This window comes from Callithrix jacchus, chromosome 4 (genome assembly GCF_049354715.1).
Source record: "Callithrix jacchus isolate 240 chromosome 4, calJac240_pri, whole genome shotgun sequence".
Lineage (NCBI taxonomy): Eukaryota > Metazoa > Chordata > Mammalia > Primates > Cebidae > Callithrix > Callithrix jacchus.
In genome coordinates, this window is record NC_133505.1 from 160,245,247 (window position 1) to 160,264,886 (window position 19,640).

The 19,640-nt window shown below is 35.8% G+C and overlaps 1 long non-coding RNA gene across 1 annotated transcript in view; it reads left to right on the top strand.

Moving 5' to 3' along the window:
- LOC103792684 (uncharacterized) overlaps positions 1 to 18,542 on the top strand; it is a 61,632-nt gene extending 43,090 nt beyond the window's left edge. The window contains exon 3 of the long non-coding RNA XR_619561.5: positions 15,235 to 18,542. This is a non-coding gene — a long non-coding RNA (uncharacterized LOC103792684). The remainder of the gene's footprint in view (positions 1 to 15,234) is intronic.
- Positions 18,543 to 19,640: the final 1,098 nt, after the last annotated feature.

A 19,640-nucleotide genomic window follows, 5' to 3' on the forward strand; every position in this document is an offset into this window, starting at 1 on the left:
CTCCTTATATGTACCTGCCAGCTGAAACTAAACCCCAAGTATGTTCTTCTGAGTGGGAAACTTATTTAGAGCCACTGTATGTCTTAGGGAGTGTTTCTCCCAGCAACCCTGACATGATTCTCAGTTGCCTTAGAATGCCCTGAAAGGCTGAGGGGAGTAAGTTACTCTTATTTCCTAGCCATGGAAAATTTCACATTAATGAGCTTCAAGGTTTGGAGTTCGTCAAATCTGATAAGGGAAATCACTGAAACATACTCATAAAAGAAAAAACAACAAGACCAGAAACAAACAACAAAATAGTTAAGGAAAACTAACAATGCTCACACAAATTATATGATTTTTGAGCACTCTAAGTGTAAGCAGAAATTAACACCAGCTGCTTAACTTTAGTTGTTTAGTAATAACTCTTTAGTTGTTTAATTGCTAACTTCTGGCATGTGCTGTGTCCCATGCTGCATGAGGATTCAAAGACCTAAAAGGGAACGGTGGGGGATAAAGAAAGACAGACACAGACATAGAGAAAGCTGGGTCAGGTGGTCCGAGAGGTGAAGCTGTCAGTCTCTTCAGCCCTGACCTGTATCAGTATACTTTTTTATATGTTCACAAAGCACATAGCAGAGGGAGGGTGCAGTTACTTAGAACAGCCTGTGCTTATTATTCTCATACTTCAGTTAACATACTTTAGCTAAAAACTATCTTGTAGCAAGGTCAGTGAAAGCTGGTTATCTCTTTCTAGGCCTGTCTGTTCTTCTTCAAGACATACACATCCTCCTACTGTGGTTTCACTTTTCTGAAGTTCAACCAAAGTTCACAGCAACGTAGCTGCTGATCCCCCAGAAGGGGTGGGTCACTCTGGCTCCCTACAATAACTTTAGTTGTTTAAAAAGAATTTGCAAGACAGAATCCCATCTCAGTTTCTTATGTTGTGATGGGGCTCAGGCTGTTGACTGCTCTCTACCATCCTAGAAGCAGGGATAAATAATACTTTTCCCTGTTGGAAGTGAGCTCAAACTCCATAAAGGAGTTAACTACCTTCCATCATCATGGAAGTAGGAAGGCATGCCTTCCTTGTTGGAAGAAAGTAAAACTCCCCTCCACCAAAACAGGAGTTGTACAGCAAAATAAACTTTAGATCTCAACCAAATTTTGAAAGATCAGGGATTTGCTGGAGGAGGTGCTCATGGACCTCAGCAAATTGTCCTCTTGGTTTGAGCCCTAAAGTTAGCTGATGTGGGTACCAAGCACCAATAGGAGATTTGTCAAAGGTCAGGGACATCTTTACTCAGAATCCCCTTGTAGCTGTCAAAATGTGAACCTACAAAAATCTGAGACAGGTCTCAGTTAATTTAGAAAGTTTATTTTGCCAAGGTTGAGGATGCACACCTGTGACATAGCTTCAGGAAGTCCTGATGACGTGTGCCAAGGTGATTGGGGAACTGCTTAATTTTATACATTTTAGGGAGACACAAGACATCAATCAGTATATGTAAGAAGTACATTGGTTCAATCTGGAAAGGCAGGACAACTTGAGGCAAAGACAGGAAGACTGGAAGAGGGGAGAGGGCTTCCAAGTCACAGGTAGGTGAGAGACAATGAACAGTTGCATTCTTTTGAGTTTCAGATTAGACTTTCCAAGGAGGCAATCAGATATGCATCTATTTCAGTGAGCATAGGAATGAATTTGAATAGAATGGGAAGCAGATTTGCCCTGAGCAGATCCCAGCCTGAAAGGGCCGAAGATATTTTCCTTTTACAATCTGTATATGACTCATTACAAGCTATAATTTGCAGTCAGGGTTATATGACCATGAAATTCAGAGCTGCCATCTGCAACCTCCTTGCATAGATATTTTTTTTTCCCATCTGGTGAGAAAAAACTATTGCCACTTCTGGGATAACAATCCTGTAGCACTGTGATCCAAGGGGAAAAATAAATCACCTTATATTTTACTTTGGAAAAAAACCCAGGAAAAATATTTGATGGTCACGTCTGAGGGCATATGCAAATAAGATTAAGATTTTAAAAAATTTATTATGTCTCATTCTCTATTTTTAAATTTTTAGTCAAAATTTTAAAAAATGAAAATATTTTAGTAGAAATATTTATCTAGAAAAATGTAATTGCAAAATAAGCAAGTTTGTGATTTCTGGAACTATCTAAATATAGCAGTAATGATAAAAAGAATCACAAAGGAAAATACAGATAATGTTTCTAAACCTTTAAAATTAACAATAAAAGGCTGAAAACAAAATTAAATGCCATTGTGAACATAACCATATGGAGAAAAGGGATAAAGAATGTTTTTACACATTAAGAAGAAAAACATGAATTATCCAAAATAATATAGATAAAATCTTTTTTAAAAAATACAAAGAGCCAAGAACCATATGGAAAAATGTGGAGAAAAAATCAGCATCATAAACATAAAAATAGTTTTCTTTTGTAATCAAGGCAATTCAGTATTGGCATAGGAACAGAGCAACAAAGAGAATATAGAGCAACAAATAGAATAAAGTTCATAAATAGAACCATACATATATTGTCTAAATGTTAAATTTTCACTTCTTTGGATTAGGCAAAGAATTTTTAGATAGCCTACAGAAAATATGGGCCATAAACAAAATGTAAATGTGTGCTTTATCAAAATATTATATTATTAATTCTATTATTTGATGTCTGTTTCTCCTGCAAGCATCCTCATCAAATATTTGTTAACAGGTTCTATACATCTTAATTTTGTCTCTCAATTTCTCAGTCCCCCTTTCCTTTCTTGTGTAATTTATTTGCCCATGACATATTCTTATATACCTAAGTATATTTCTGAGAATATTAAATACATGTATCTTTATGTTGGTTTCTGTTTTTAGTATTTTTGTGTGTAAATTTTTCCATGTGATGGTTTTTGTTTTTCTTTTATTCTGCTGTGTGAGAAACAAATTTTTGGTGCCACAAAAGAATTAGTACTCGAGCATTAATGTTCTCAGCAAGGAAAATTTACTTCTATAGAAGGATGTGTCTCATGGATGGAGCAATGGAGAGAGCACATAGGACAAAGGAGAGCAGGGGTTTTTAATTGCGAAAGCAGTTGGCCTTAGCTGCTGTGTCATTCCACCTTTGGTTGGGGTTGGACTGCACAGTCTAAGCTAAACACTATTAGCTACTTTGAAGAGTGCAGGGAAAAGTTTCCATGGGGAAAGCTGTTACAGCAGGGAGAGGGTGATTTCTTGGTGGGCATGCCTGAGCATGGGAGGTGGGGAGGGGCTGATAGATTGGTGGGTATGATTACATTAGACAAAGAACAGGGAAATAAGACTTCAGGACAGATAGTATGAGAAAGTAAAGACCTCTTGGAGAAGAACATCTTGCTTATAACAAAGTAAAACTCTTTGAAGAGGAACTGTCTAAACTACTTGTTTTTAACATGCTGTTTTCTTCAAACATTTATTAGCTATTCTTTGATTTTTACCATCTGTGGCAGAATTGATTCTGCTTTTCTCCATAGGGCCAGAGTAGCAGAATACCTACAGGTCTTTGATGGCTTCCCTTGTTTAATAAGCAGATTTGTGCCTTAACCTGAAATTAGCATTTGCCAGGAGCTCCGCAGTGGTGGAAGAGAGGGCTGAACTTTCAGATGCTGTAGTAGCTTGTGAAAGCAAAAATGAGCCAGAAATAAAACAGTAAAATAAACACAGGTCTTATTTGAGGAAACATCAACTAATTACATTGTCCATTAAGCTAATTTCCCATTTTATTTCTTTGATTTTTTATAAAGGCTATGTCTTTGTTAACTTATTTTGAACATTTTTACCATTTCTATTGACTTGGTGCATTTGAATGTGCATAAACATGTATCTCAAAGTTTATAGACTATGTCCATGTGCACTGCTTACTGTAGTTATAGCTGTTGAATGGGAAGAATAAGATGAGCTTTCCTAGTTGCTAGTTCAGACTCTTTAACATTATTTGAATACTTTTCAATTTTGATGTTAATATTGTAATTTTTAAAAAAGTATGAGACCCATCAACAAGGTAAAATTCTGCCAAGAAGTAAAATAAGATTGTGATTTTTCTTATTTACTTTTAATTTAGCAAAAGAAAATAGTGCATTAGTACCCTTGAAAATGGTTATTGATTAAGTTTAGTAACATCAGAAAAAACTTTAAAAAAATTGTTACGGAGTTAAGTGTGATTTATTAATTCAAACTATTTTAACATTGATTAAAACAATTTTCAAGAAAAGATGGATTTGTAAACAAGAAAAATATTAAGGCATTTAATAAAAAGACATGATTGCCTCACATATCTTATGCTTCTCTTTAGAGAGTACATACTAATATATTAAAAAAATTCTGACAAGAAATTATATGTGAAACAACCATATTTAATATTCAGTTATTAGATTTCATATTAAAATTATCAGACATAAAAGTATTTTATGAAGCTTTAAGTGTGTACATACATTCTTTTATATATATATATATATTTTTTAAGTTTAGCTTTTATTTTAGATACAGTGGTACATGTCTAGGTTTGTTATATGGGAATACTGTGTAATGCTGAAGTTTGGGGTACAGATCCTGATACAGATTGGCTCTGTGTTCCCAACCAAATCTCATCTCGAATTGTAATCCACACATGTGGAGGGAGGGACCTGGTGGGAGGTGATTGGATCATGGGGGTCAGTTCTCCCAGTCTGTTCTCGTAATAGTGAGTGAGTTCTCATGAGTTATGATGGCTTAAAAGTGTGTGATTTCCTTCGCTTTCAATTTCTCTCTCTCTCCTGCCACCTTATGAAGAAGGTGCTTGCTTCCCCTTCACCTTCTGTCATGATTCTAAGTTTCCTGAGGCCTCCCCAGCAATGTAAGTTAATGAGACCTCTTTTATGTATCAATTATACAGTGTCAGGTAGTTCTTTATAACAGTGTGAAAATGGACTAATACAAATCCCATCACTTAGATAGTGAGCATACTATCAGGTAGGTGATTTTTCAACCCATGATCCTCTCCCCCTCTCTCTGTCTAGTATTCTACAGTGTCTATTATTCTCATGTTAATGTCCATGTATGCTCAATGTTTATTTCCCACATATAGGTGAGAACATATAGTATTTGTTTTTTTTCTATTCGTAATTCACTTAGAATTATGGCCAGCATCTATATCCATGTTGCTGCAAAGGGCATGATTTCATTTTTGTTATGGCCGTATAGTATTCCATAGTGTCTATGTATTCCATTTTCTTTATCCAATCTATGTTAATGGGCACATAGGTTGATTTCATATCTTAGCTATTGTGAGTAGTGCAGCAATGAACATATGAGTACATGTGTCTTTTTGGTAGAATGATTTATTTTCCTTTGGGTATATATCCAGTAGTGAGATTGCTGGGCCAAATGTAGGTGCCTTTAAAATCTTTGTGAAATCTCCAGACTGCTTTCCACAGTGGCTGAATTAATTTACATTCACATCAACAGTATATAATATTTTTTTCTCTGAACCCTCATTAGCATCTGTTATTTGATTACTTTTTAATAATAGCCATTCTGACTGTTGAGAGATATATCATTGTTGTATTAATTTGTATTTTTCTGATTAATAATGATGAGAATCTTTTTTCATATGTTCAATGGCCACTTGTGTATCTTGTTTTGAGTAGTGTCTGTTCATATGATTTGCACATTTTGAACAGTGTAAATGTTTTTTCCTTGTTGATTAGTTTAAGTTCTTTATAGATGTTTCTGTTAGCCCATTCTCACACTGCTATAAAAGAACTACCTGAAACTGGGTAATTTATTTAAAAAAAAAAAGGTTTAATTGAGTCACATTTCTCCATGGCTGAGGAGGCTTCAGGAAACTTACAATCATGGCATAAGTTGGAGGGGAGGTAAGCACCTGCTTCACAAAGTGGCAGGAGAAAGAGAGAGAGAACAAAAAAGCCATACACTTTTTTTCTTTTTTGAGGCTAAGTCATGCTCTGTCACCCAGGCTGAAGAGCAATGGTGTGATCTTGTCTCACTGCAACCTCTGCCTCTTAGGTCAATCAATTCTCCCACCTCAGCCTACTGAGTAGCTGGGATTACAGGCACCTGCCATCACACCTGCTTAATTTTTGTAGTTTTGTTGAGACAGAGTTTCACCATGTTGGCCAGGCTGGTCTTGAAATCCTGACAGTTGATCTGCCTGCCTTGGCCTCCGAAAGTTTTGGGATTTCAGGCATGGTGTAAGCCACCACACCCGGCCAGACACACACTTTTAAACCATCATATCTTGTGAGAACTCACTCACTATCATGAGAACAGGCATGGGAGAGCTGCCTTTGTGATCCAATCATCTCTGGCCAAATCCTTTTTAAACCATGATATCTTGTGAGAATTCACTATTGTGAGAACAGTCATGGGAGAGCTACCCTTTTGATCCAATCATCTCTGGCCAATTCCTTCCCTTGACATATGGGGATTACAGGATAAATGGGGACACAGAGCTAAATCATATCAATACTGGATATTAGACTTTTGATGAATGGATGATTTGTGAATAACTTCCTGTGTTATGCAGGTTGTTTGCTCTGTTATATGTTTCTTTTGCCATGCAGAAGCTCTTTAGTTTAAGTCCCACGTGTCTATTTTTGGTTTTGTTAAAGTGATTTTCAGGACTTAGCCATAAATTCTCTACTAAGGCCAATGTTGAGAAGAATATTTTCTAAATTGTCTTCTAGAATTTTTATAGTGGGAAGGCTTACACTTAAATAGTTGATATATTTTGAGGTAATTTTTGTATATGGTGAAAGGTAGGAGTCCAGTTTTATTATTCGGCATATAGCTAGCCAGTTATTCTAGCACTGTTTATTGAATAGGGAGTCCTTTCCCCATTGCCTGTATCTGTCAGCCTTGTCAAAGATTGTAGGTGTGTGGACTTATTCTGGGTTCTCCATTCTGCTCTATTGGTTTATGCATCTGCTTTTGTATGGTACCATGCTATTTTGGTTACTTATAGTATAATTTGAGGTCAGGTAGTGGGATGCCTCCAGCTTTGTTCTTTTTACTTAGGGTTCCTTTTGTTATTTAGTCTCTTTTTTTTTGGTTGCATATGAATTTTATAATAGTATTTCTAATTCTCTGAAGAATGACATTGGTAGTTTGATAGGAATAGTGTTAAATCTATAAATTGCTCTGGGCTGTTTGGCCATTTTAACAATAGTGATTTTTCCAATCCATAAACCTGGAATGCTTTTCTATTGATTTGTGTTGTCTTTCATTTATTTCAGCAGTGTTTTGTAGTTCTTCTTGTAGAGATATTTCACCTCCTGGGTTAGCTGTATTCCTAGGTATTTCATTTTCCTTTGGCTATTGTAAATGGGAATATGTCATTGATTTGATGCTCAGCCTAAACAATATTGGTGTATAGAAATCCTACCAATTTTCATACATTGATTTCATATCCTGAAATTTTATTAAAGTCGTCTATCAGTTCTAGGTATGATTTGGTAGAGTCTTCAGGATTTTCTAGGTATAGAATCATATCATCAGCAAACGGGGATACTGTGACTTCTTCTTTTCCTATTTGGATGCTCGCTCTTTCTTTCTCACTTGCAGGACTAGGTTGAACAGGAGTACTGGCAGGGGGGCATCTTTATCTTACTCTAGTTCCCAAGGAAAATTTGAGGTTTTGCCTGTTGAGTAAGAAATTGGTCAAGGGTTTCTTATAGATGGATCTTATTATTTTTTGGTATGTTCGTTCCTTTGATGCCTAGCCTGTTGAGGGATTTTTACCATGAAGGGATGCTGGATTAAAGTCTTTCTCTGTATCTATTGAGATAATTATATGGTTTTGCTTTTAATTCTGTTTAGGTGATGAAGCATACGTATTGATTTATGTATGTTGAAACAGCCTTGCATCCCAGGAATAAAGCCTTCCTAATTATGATGTATTAACTTTTTTATGTGCTGCTGGATTTGGTTTGTTAATATTTTATTGAAGATTTTTTTGTCTATGTTCATCAGGAATATTGGCCTGAAGTTTCCCCCGGCCCCACAAATCCAGATTTGCATATCTGACTGATGCTGACTTCATAAGTTAGGGATAAGCCCTTCCTCTTTGATTTTTTAAAATAGTTTTGTGTAGGATTGCTTTCAGTCTGGTATAATTCAGCTGGGAAACCAACTAGTCCAGGGCTTTTCTTGGTTGGAAGGTTTTTCATTACCAGTTCCATTTCAGAAGTTGATATTTGTCTATTCAGGGTAATAGTCTCTTTGTGATTCAATCTTGGAGAATTATGTGCTTACAGGAAGGCATCCATTTCCTCTATATTTTCTAATTTGTGTGCTTAGAGATATTCATAATAGTTTCTGAGGATCATTTGTATTTCTGTAGAATCAGTTGTGAGAGTGACAAAAAGCACCTTTTTCATTTCTGATTGTACTTTCTTGGATCTTTTTCTTTTTCTTTGTTTAACTAGTTAGTGGCCTATGAATTTTATTTTTATTTTTTTTTGAAAAACCAGCTCTTGGTTTTATCAGTCTTTTGTATAGATTCTTACATATCAATTTCATTAAGTTCTTTTTTAACTTCAGTGACTTATTTTTCTTCTTCTAGCTTTGGGATTTTTCTCCCCCCAATTCCTTTCCCTCATTTGCCTCAGTTTCTTCCTTTAAAGTTAGAATGTTAATTTTGAGATTTTTTTTTAACTTCTTGATGATGACATTTAGGGCTACAGATTTTCCTCTTAATACTGCCTTGGCTGTATCCAGAGATTTTGGTAAGTTGTGTCCCTTTTTTCATTAATTTCAAACAATTTTTATGATTTCTGCCTTAATTTTGATGTTGACACAGGAGTTATTCAGGAATAAGTTATTTAATTTGATGTATTTGTATAGTTTGGGGAGATCTTGATATCGATTTCTACTATTATTTTACTGTGATTCAAGAATGTGCTTGGTATGACTTCAATCATTTTGAATTTATTGAGACCTTTTTATGATCAAGAATGTGGTTGATCTTAGATTATATTCTGTGTGCAGATAAGAAAAATGTATATCTTTTGGTTGTTGGGTAGAGTGTTCTGTAGCTGTCTGAGGTCCAATTGATCAAGTGTCAAATTTAAACCTAGAGTTTCTTTTTTAATTTTCTGCCCTTATGATCTAACACTGTCAGTAGGATGTTCAAGCCTCCCACTATTGTTGTTTGTTGGTTTAAGTTTTTTCTTTGGACAAGAAGAACTTGTTTTATGAATCTGGGTGCTTCAGTGTTGGGTGCATATATATTTAAAATGCTTAAGGCTTCCTGTTGGATCATACCCTTTATCACTATGTAATGCCTTTTATTGTCCTTCTTAATTTTTTACTTAAAGTCTGTTTTATCTGATACAATAAGCATCGTGACTCCTGCTCTTTTTTCCTTTCAGTTTGCTTGGTAGAATTTTCTCCATTCTTTTACTTTGAGCCTATGGGTGTCATTATATGTGAGATAGGTCTCTTGAAGAAAACTGAAGTTTGGGGCTTGTCTTTTTATCAGGCTTTCCACTCTGTGTTTTTTAAATGGGCATTAAGCCCATTTATACTTAAGGTTACTATTGATATGAGTGATTTTAATTTTGTCATCATGTTGTTTGCTGGCTTCTGTGTAGACTTAATTATGCAGTTGTTTTACAGTGCTTGTGGGCTATGTGCCAAAATGTGTTTTTGTGGTAGCAGCCTCTTTCAATTCTGTGCTTAGTACTTCCTCACCAGGTCCCCCTCACCAGGGACCTGAGGATCTGAGGACCCCCTCACCAGGTCCTCTTCTGAAAATCTCTTGTATGTCTTGTCTAGTTTAAATATATTCCATCAGAATTTACTTTTCTGAGGAAGACTTTATTTCCTCTTCACTTAAGAAGGTTAGTTTGGCAGCATGTGAAATTCCTGGTTGGAATTTTTTTTTCTCTAAGATGCTAAAAATAGGCCCTCAGTCTTTTCTGGCTTATAAGGCCTCTGTTGAAAGGTCTGCTATTAGCCTGATGGGTTCCCCTTGTAAGTTACCTGCCCCATCTTTCTTGCTGCCTTTAAGATTTTTTCTTTTCTGTTGACTTTAGTGAATCTGTGATTATGTGCCTTGGGGATAGTTGTCTTTTATAGTGTTTATATTTCTTGGATTTGCAGGTCAACCTCTCTCGTGAGATTAGGGAAATTTTCATGGACTATGTCCTGAAATATATTTTCCAAGTTGCTCATTATTTCTCTTTCTCTCTCAAGAATGCCAATGAGTCACAGATTTGGTCTCTTTGCATAATTGCATATTTCTCAGAGGTTTTGTTCATTTCTTAAAAATTGATTTCTCTTTATTTTTGTCTGACTGAGTTGACTCAATTACCTGTCTTTAAGTGCTGAGATTCTTTTCTCTGCTTGGTCTATTCTGCTGTTAATACTTCTGACTGTATTTTGAAATTCTTGTAGTGAATTTTTCAGCTGAAGAAGTTCAACTTGGGTCTTAAAACAGCTTCTTAGTCTTTCAACTCGAATCATTTTACTGAATTGCTTTGCTTCCTTGGATTGAGTTTCAACTTTCTTCTGGTCTTGATAAGCTTCCTAGCCATTCAGATTCTGAATTCCATGTCTGTCATTTCAGACATTTCAGATTGATTAGCCATTGCTGGGGACCTAGTGGACCTCTTTGGAGGTAAGAGGGCACTCTGGCTTTTTGAATTGTCCGAGTTCTTATACTGATTTTTCTCCCATCTGGGAAGGGTGGTGATCTTTTAACTGTGATGGAAATCTAGTATACACAGTTGGCTTTGTTTCTGGAAGTTTTCACAGGGCCAAGGCTTGGTACAGGGTCTTTGTTGTTGAATTCTTGCCCTTGATTTATCAGCAGGGAGCATTAGGAGAGTGACTTTTTGTTATTGCTGTAGTTTGGGCCATAATCCTGTAAATAGTGCTTGAGAGCAATGGATGGTAGATAGGCTGTCATTTAGAAGCATGGCTCCTTTGTATATCCTTGGATTTGTGGCTATATTCTGCAGTGCAAGGGGAGAGAGGTGACTCCCTCACCAAGCTCACTCCTGGAAATTGCAGGAGCCACCTCTGATCACTGGCACTTTGCCAGCAATTCCATTTATCTATTTATTTCTATTGATGTTTCTGCCTCAGGTCCCGTGGACAGAGGCCCAATAGGGAAATAGGCCACATCTTTACTGGACCTATTCTGTGGAGGGAGGCACATCTAGGTCTTAGGCCAATTTATGCTTCTCAGTTTTTGAAGAGTGTTGCTTCCTCCCTGACTTCAATGCAGGTCACAGATCCTGGCTATGTAATCCTGAGCCATGGTCCACAGCTCTGGGGTGCCAGGACCTGCTTGCAGATTTCTCCTTCAGACACTTGGGACTGGGTCCCAGGTACACTATAGGATTTGAAGGGCTCCCAGGTTTCCAGAATGCACTTAGGTGATGGGAAGCATTCAGACTGGGCAATGGAGCTATGTGTGTACAGGCTTCTGTAGGATGGTCAGGCAGGAGCCCTGAGAGGGGCTGGCAGGCAGGTGGCCTGTGGGACAAATGTGCCCCAGGTCCACAGGAAAGGTGGCCCTGCTTTCTCTCCAGTGGTTAGCTAGGGCCAGAGCCTGTCAAAGGGAGATAGGGAGCCCTTGGTGGGTAAGCCTCCACCAAACCTGTCCCTATCATAAAATTTCCTGGGGACATGCTTATGTCAGCTCTGTCTCTGTCTAATCTCTGGGGACAGCCACCTACCAGCTCAAATGTCCATGGCAGGTATGAGGTCCCCAGTCTCCAAGTCCCTTCATTTACCCCTTCCTCAAACACACTTTGAGGCCTGGAACCAGCCCTAGCATTCAGTTACCCCACATGGAGTTTCCCTCTTCCTCCCTCTTCATCTTCAGTGTTTGCATCTTTTCTATATCAACGTTAGGCATCTTTTTTTTTTTTTAAAACAAAGATCTTCTCAAATTATGTTAATTTAGTCAAAAGCTCGGACTCTCTCCATGGGAGCAGCACTTCCCAGCTGCATTGAGTTGGCCATCTTAAGACCCACTTGATGTATAATTTGTAAATATTTAATAGAAACTTTAAAATATTTGAAAAATTAATCTTACATTATTACACTGCTCATTATTAATTGTCAACTTCCGTGAGTTTAGTCATTAACTTAACTGTCTGAACTATGTATTCTTCAAATGAAAACAAATGACATAATTATTTGGAATAATTTTTTATAAAGGTGGACAACACAATATTTCTGTAGTATTATTAAATTACTAATATTTGGGCAGCACTTAGCAAGTTAGGTAACTGACTTGATAGTTTTCAAGAATAATCTCATTGGCACTTCTTCTAGTCCAGATTATTATTTTCTCCAATAAAAAATTATTATTTATAAAATCACTGTCAAGAAAAGATTAAAATAGTTAGATTTAGTCAACTAAAATAAGTGGAAGGTTTGTTTATTAAATGAAAGAGTTCAGAGATCTGAGCTCAATACAAGATGAGTATACATCTTAAAGTAAAAGAATAATGGAAAAGAAGTCAAATGAAAATCTCATCACTTTTCATCAAGAAAAATATAGGAAAAAACACTTGTGTATATTTTTATAAAGGCAAACTGTATATATCTAATTAAAGTGAAGATGTAGAGAAGGACAGGCAGCACAGCTTTATTAACCTAATTAAAGTGAAGATGTAGAGAAGGACAGGCAACTCAGCTTTATTAACCTAATTAAAGTGAAGATGTAGAGAAGGACAGGCAACACAGCTTTATTAACCTACAGCTGCTTTTTATTGACTGTCCAACATCCTTGATGAAGATTAGATTTCATCACCCACTGTCTCCTCAGGATCCACTTGAGAGGTGGTGGGTTTTGACAGTAGAAAAGCACAGATGAACTTTATTATTCACAGTTTGTTTTCTATATGAATTTCTGTGAATCAAGTTTTCTAATACTAAATTTTTAATAGTAAAATTGAGATTTTTTCCTATTGCCATTTTTTTCTTTTCTTTTTATACAACTGCATTATTTTACAGTGTCTTTTAATACCGTCAACCTATAGAAAATAGTCAGAATTTTGTTCTATTTCCTTACAAGTTCCGCTGAGTTAGAACTCCACTTTTTATGACATATAATTTACCATCTTCCATTGATCCATTTGTTGATCTGTATACTGGTATCACAACAGTTTGATAATTTTAACTTCAAAATATGCCTTCATGTCTGATAAGGCAATGAACAACTAACTCTTCGTTAGTTAAAGCACAACCAGGGATGAAGAATCAAGATATATATACATACTAAGGGATTTATTTCAAGGATTTGATTCATGTGATTATGCAGTCTGGGTAAGCGGGTCTGAAATATATAAAGCAAGCCATTAGGAAGAGCAGGGTGGTAATCTTAAACTGTTATCATTCATGGTGAGAATAACTTCGTCAGGAAGCCTAGGCTGTGTTCTTAAAGCCTTTCAACTAATCGAATCAGGCCCACTCGGATTATCTAGAATTGCTTATCTGGGATAATCTCCCTTGGGTAGAGTGAATTGATTATGTTCTTTCATCCCCTCAAAAAAATATCTTTACCTCCTTGAATAGATTAAAGTTTGAATAAATGACTGGGGACTGTAGTTTAAACAAGTTGGCATAAGGAAAGATAATCACAACTCTCATTACTTTTCTTTTCAATACTATTTACTAGCCTCTGCCTTACTCCAAGTAAATACCAAAGTTGCTGAAATATAATAATATAAAATGTTATAAAATTAGTTTTTATTATTGTTAAAATTGCTATAACTTTTGCATAAGAAACAGAAAAGAGTCATTATAAAATGCAAGACACTTTTAGCAAATAGAAATTGAATGACAGTTATAGTGAAAGCAAGTTAAAATCATTTTGTTACTAAATTAATTCTAAAAGTGTAAGTTTTTCTGCCAAATTGAAGCTCAAAGAATTTTAATAGAATTGTCTATTCATTAACACTGTTCTGGAAAGCTTCTAATGTATCAGCTGTCTCTTGAGTACAAAACAGTGTGACAAGATAAAAATTTTATACCTAAAATATATCAGTTAATTAGATATTAAGAATTCCTATCAAGTACTAATCTTTTTTTAAATTAGGAAATATAGTAGATTATTATCAATCTTTTGAAGAAAAGGAGCACTGTTGATCACTTTATAAATTAATGCAACTGCAAAGATTGTTTTATATATGTGTGGGTGTATATGTGATGTTTTATATGCATGTGTGTAAAACATATCTATATATACATACATATATATAAAACAATATCAAATCATCTCTTGGTATTCACAGGCCATTGGATTCAGGAGCCCCTAGATACTAAAATCTGTGGATGCTCAAGTCCCTTATAGAAAATGGCATAGAATTTGCATATATCCCATGCGCATCCTTCTGTATACTTTAAATTATCTCTAGGTTACTTATAATACCTAATGTAATTTAAATGTGAAGTAAACAGTTCTTATACTATATTATTTAGGAAATAATGACAAGAAAAAAATCTGTACATGGTCATTACAGATGCAACCATCCCAACCATTCATTTTTTAAAAAAATATTTTGATCTGTGTTTGTTGAATCCATGGATGTGGAACCCAAAGATATGGAAGGATGATTACAGATGTTCAACTACATGTGTGTGTGCACTGTGTATATGTATGTGTGTGTAGGTTAATTTTTTTATTATATATAGTTATATACACACACATGCCATTGCTGATTTGTTTTACATTTTAATAATGAGATTTCAAACAATAATATTAATTTTAATGTGGATATGTCATAAATGTTTAATTAATAGGATTTAAAATTCTGATATCCAAGGCTTAGCACTACATTTGTTAGCTTGGTTTATTTGCTGTCCTAAATTAATGATTATGGTTCACACCAAGAATAATCAATTGATAACTGCTGGTAATAATGACTCCTAGACATATTTTGCTTTGCCATGTTGTTTGGCTTAGCCCAGTATTTTAGAATGCAGTTTAATTAAGGTCACAATACTAGCATCTTATTATCATATACACATTACACTTCTCATGTTTTATGATCATTGTATTTCCTTTACCAGCATTTAAATTTCTGAACTCTTCCCTTAAAGTAAAGCATAATGTTCCTTATTAATAAAAATAATGGGAAAATAACCACTACATATGTTTTTACTATGTAACAAATGCTCTTCTAAATGATTTCATGTGTTAATTAAAACTCTCTGAGTAAGTACTATTATTATGTCTGCTTTCAGATGAGGAATGGGATGCATAGCAAGTTTAAATAACTTGCAGAAGGACACACAGTTTGGAAGTGAAGAAGCTCAAATTCAAAGACTGGCAGTCTGCATCCAGGGTTGATCATCTTAAATACCATGCTGAACTGCTTGCTCCCAAAGACTAAACAGTATTTTTTATAAGAGGATATCCATTTGTAGGTCAACAAATTGTTTCTAATTCTTCTTATAATAAAATACAGTGAACCGAATAAAGTTTAATATATCAGAGTTAATTTTACATGGAAGAGTATGTATTATTTTCTTTCGGCTATGTAAGTCCACTTATGTGAGGTATCTAGTGTAGTCAACTAACAGAAATGGAAGATATAATGGTGAGCTGGGAGAAGAGAGGCAGGGGAGTGGATTAGAAAGGTTTGATTTTGTAGGATGAAAATGTTCCGGAAATTCGTTAAACAACAATGCAGGTATATTTAATATTCTTGAATTACACACTTAAAAAGGTTAAGATGGTAATATTTATGTCATGTGTGTATTTCACCCAAGCTAAAAATTAAAAAAATAGTAAAATGGTCAGATAATTGGAAATTCTATTATCCTTCTCAAATATATCATATTCTGTGTTAAAAACAAACAAACAAAAAAGAAAGTAATTGTGAACAGTTCATTCCTTTACTTGGAGCTCTCCAGTTGTAGCTTTTTATCTCAGGATGAAATATATTAATTCTTAACAATGGTCTTAAAGGGCCTGTTGAGTTTTTGAGTCTCAGTTTTATGTCACTCTCTCCTACCTCATTCTGCTCCAATCCCGCTGACTTCTATATTGTTTCCTGATCATTTCAGATACTTTTCTGGTTCAATGCATTGACACTTGTTCCCCTTTCACCTACCCATACATGAGCTCCAAGTTTATTTAAGAACCCAGAAGACTGGGGGAAAAAAGAACAGCAACAATATCAAACTGGGAATCGTAAATTATAGATTCTAACAGAAAGCCAACATATTAGTCATCTGTAAAATGCAAGGCTTTGTATATTGTGTATTTATATTATCCTGGTTGTACCTAGCTGCAGAGGAGATTGGAATAGGTACTTCTTATTCTAAGCAACCATACGCTACACAAAGAGCTAGAAAAACAATAAAAGAACAGGTACTGAGTGATAGCTAGCTTCAGTATCACTGCCATACAATATTGAAGGTGATGGCTAACCTTTTGTCCCAGTATGTCATGCTTACAAAAATTTTATCTCATATGCTTAATTATCACCTACTACATCCAGAGAGTGCTATATCCTACATAAAAAAAACTCACATTGGTGACTGTTTACCTATTTATTAGATTTTTCACACTATATTATCTACTATTTTGGGGGAAATCATCCATATTTATTGTTTGTATATTATCTATAAACATGGACCCATAGCTATAACCTTTAAAAAAATGGCTCTAGTATTTGAATAGAATATACACTTAGTTGTAAATAGTGTACTTCTTTGTGCAGTCTTTGCAAAATATCCTTTAATATTTGCCTTCATGTTTCTAAGCTAAGTGATTGTACTACTTTCACCTCCAGTATTCACTTTTCACTTCAAAACTATAAAACAAAATGAATAGCATTTGAATCATTTCTAGACCCCAGATTCCTTTAATGGCACTATTACTGCATATCTATTACTGCTATCTATTAGCAGGCCAGCAACAAAGATATATTTCTCTTAAGCATGATGCACAGGAATCATATTTTTGGTTATGTGCTGGCTCAGCAATGACAGTTATGTTACATTCATTCAATTGATAGACCCTATTTACAATTCTAAAGCCGAAAAGAATGGATTAGCTTCAAATACATTCTGAGAGAAATAAGGCTTCTCAAGCTGTATTTAGTAAAAGCCACTGTTTCACACAACAGAAAAAAGGATGGAGATATATGTGTGTGTGCATATACATATATATATAATTTAGTGGTCTTACATCTTGTTTTCTGTTCCACTGCCTACAGAACATGAATTTAAAGGCTTACCTATTATAATGAGATTATTATATTTACAGCCAACATACCCTAATTAACTCTTATGTTTCAAAATTAGGGGTATAAATTTATTCATGTCTGCCTATTGAGTATGTCAATAGCAATACGTGAAAGGGAAGAATTTAAAGGATTTTCCCAGCACTGTGGGAGGCCAAGGCGGGCGGACCATGAGGTCAAGATATCGAGACCATTCTGGCCAACACGGTGAAACCCCATCTCTACTAAAAATAAAAAAAATTAGCTGGGTGTGATGGCACATGCCTGTAATCCCAGCTACTTGGGAGGCTGAGGTGGAAGAATTGCTTGAACCTGGGAGGCGGAGGTTGCAGTGAGCTGAGACTGCAGACTGGCACTCCAGCCTGGGTGACAGAGCAAGACTCTGTCTCAAAAAAAAAAAAAAAAAAAAAAAGAATTTAAAGGATTTTAAGACTTCTGATTGCTTTGCTATTCAATTTGGTTTTATAATATGTATACGTTTTTAAATTGAATTAGTAGTTTGATAAGAGAAATTAATGCCTTGGGCTTATGAAAGCAGTATAATATAACAGCTGAGTTTGAATTATTATTGATATGACTAGAGCCTAGCTCTTTCACTACAGTCTTAATCTCTATGAGCTGCTAGAACAGAATACCTGAGGCTGAGTAACTTATATGGAATTAAAGTTAATTTTCTTGTAGTTCTGGAGGATGTCAAAGACTAAGGTACTGGCAAGTTTAGTTGTCTGATGAGGGAGGGTCCTGTCTCTACATCCAAGATGGCATGTTAAATGCTGCATCCTCTGGAGGGGAGGAAGCCCATGTCTTCACATGGGAGTAGATGGAAGGGCACAAAGGGAGAAACTACCTTGGCCAAGCCATTTTATAAGGACACTGAATCTCCTGTATGAGGGCTTTATCTTCATGACTCCTCCACTTCCCAGAGGACACATCTTTCCATACTGTTACTTTGAGGATTAAATTTTAACATGAATTTTGGAGAGGACAAAAACATTTAGCCATAGCACTTATGAGTTGTAGAAAATAATATAAATTACTTAAGCTTTCTATCCCTCATATTGCTCAGCTATAAAATGAGGATAATAAAATTACCTGCTTTCCAGTGTTTGAATTACTTAATCAAATTAAATATATGTGCTGTACTTAGTGTTTTACAGTCATCTGGGATGCCTCGTTGCACAATCTTTGGGACATCATTCACATTGTATTCTACTTTTTAGCACTACTTAATGTTATCATTTGTAATTTTTCTTATTAATATTGTTTGTGAGAGACCTCTGTACGAAATAAAAACCTATATATAAATTTAAGATGATATCAAATATTTACTCTTCTCTGTCAATTATATATACATTTTATCTTTTCAATTTACTTTAATATTAAAATATTTTTTTCTCCTAAATCCTATTTTATCATGTAAATTTTATCATTTTCAAGAAATGGTAATATTAGCACTCAGTTTTTCCCTCATTTTTTATATTATAAATAAGTTCCCATAACATTATATGTAAATCAAATATTTGGAACAAACCCTTGAAAAGCATACTAGTTAAAACGAAAATACATTATTTAGAAGCTATGGGGGACTTCCGCCAAGATGGCTGAATAGGAACAGCTCCAAAGTGCAGTTCTCAGAGCAATGCAGAAAGTGAGTGATCTTTGCATTTCCAACCGAGGTACCAGGTTCATCTCAGTGGGATTGGTTGGACAGTGAGTGTAACCCAAGGAGGGCAAACCGAGGTAGGGTGTGCTGCTGCCTCATCCAGGAAGTGCAATGGGCTGCAGGATGCCCCTCCTTCGCAACGGAGGCCATTGGAGACTTTTCCAGCCACTCCAGCACTCTGGTTCAGATATTACACTTCTCCCATAGTCTCTCACAGTCCACAGACCAGGAGATTCCTGCTGGGCTGGCAAACCTGTGAGTTTCCAGCACAAACCTGGGTCTGTTTTAGCAGGCATCTTGGGTTTCCAGCACCAATTTGGTCAGCCATTTTAACTGGTGCCTGGAATGCCTGCAAGACAGAGCCACCCATTCCCCTGAAAAAAGGGGGCTGAAGGCAGGGAGCCAAGTGATCTGGCTCAGTGGTTCACACCCCCACAAAGACCAGCAAACTGAAACAGCCAGCACAGCAGTACGAGCTCAACCTAGGACAGTTGAGCTCAGTGGGCATAAGGGTGTCTGCCATTATTGAGGCAGTCTGCCATTACCAAGGCAGTTCTAACCTAAGCTGTGTAAACAAAACCTCAAGGAAACTTAATCACAGCAGCTGGGTGGAGTCCACAGCAGCTCAGCAATGCCTCCTCAGGCAGACTGTGATTAGATTCCCTCCTTGCTTGGCAGGAAATCTCTGAAAAAAAGGCAGCGGGACTTCAAGGACTTATAAATAAAGCCTCACC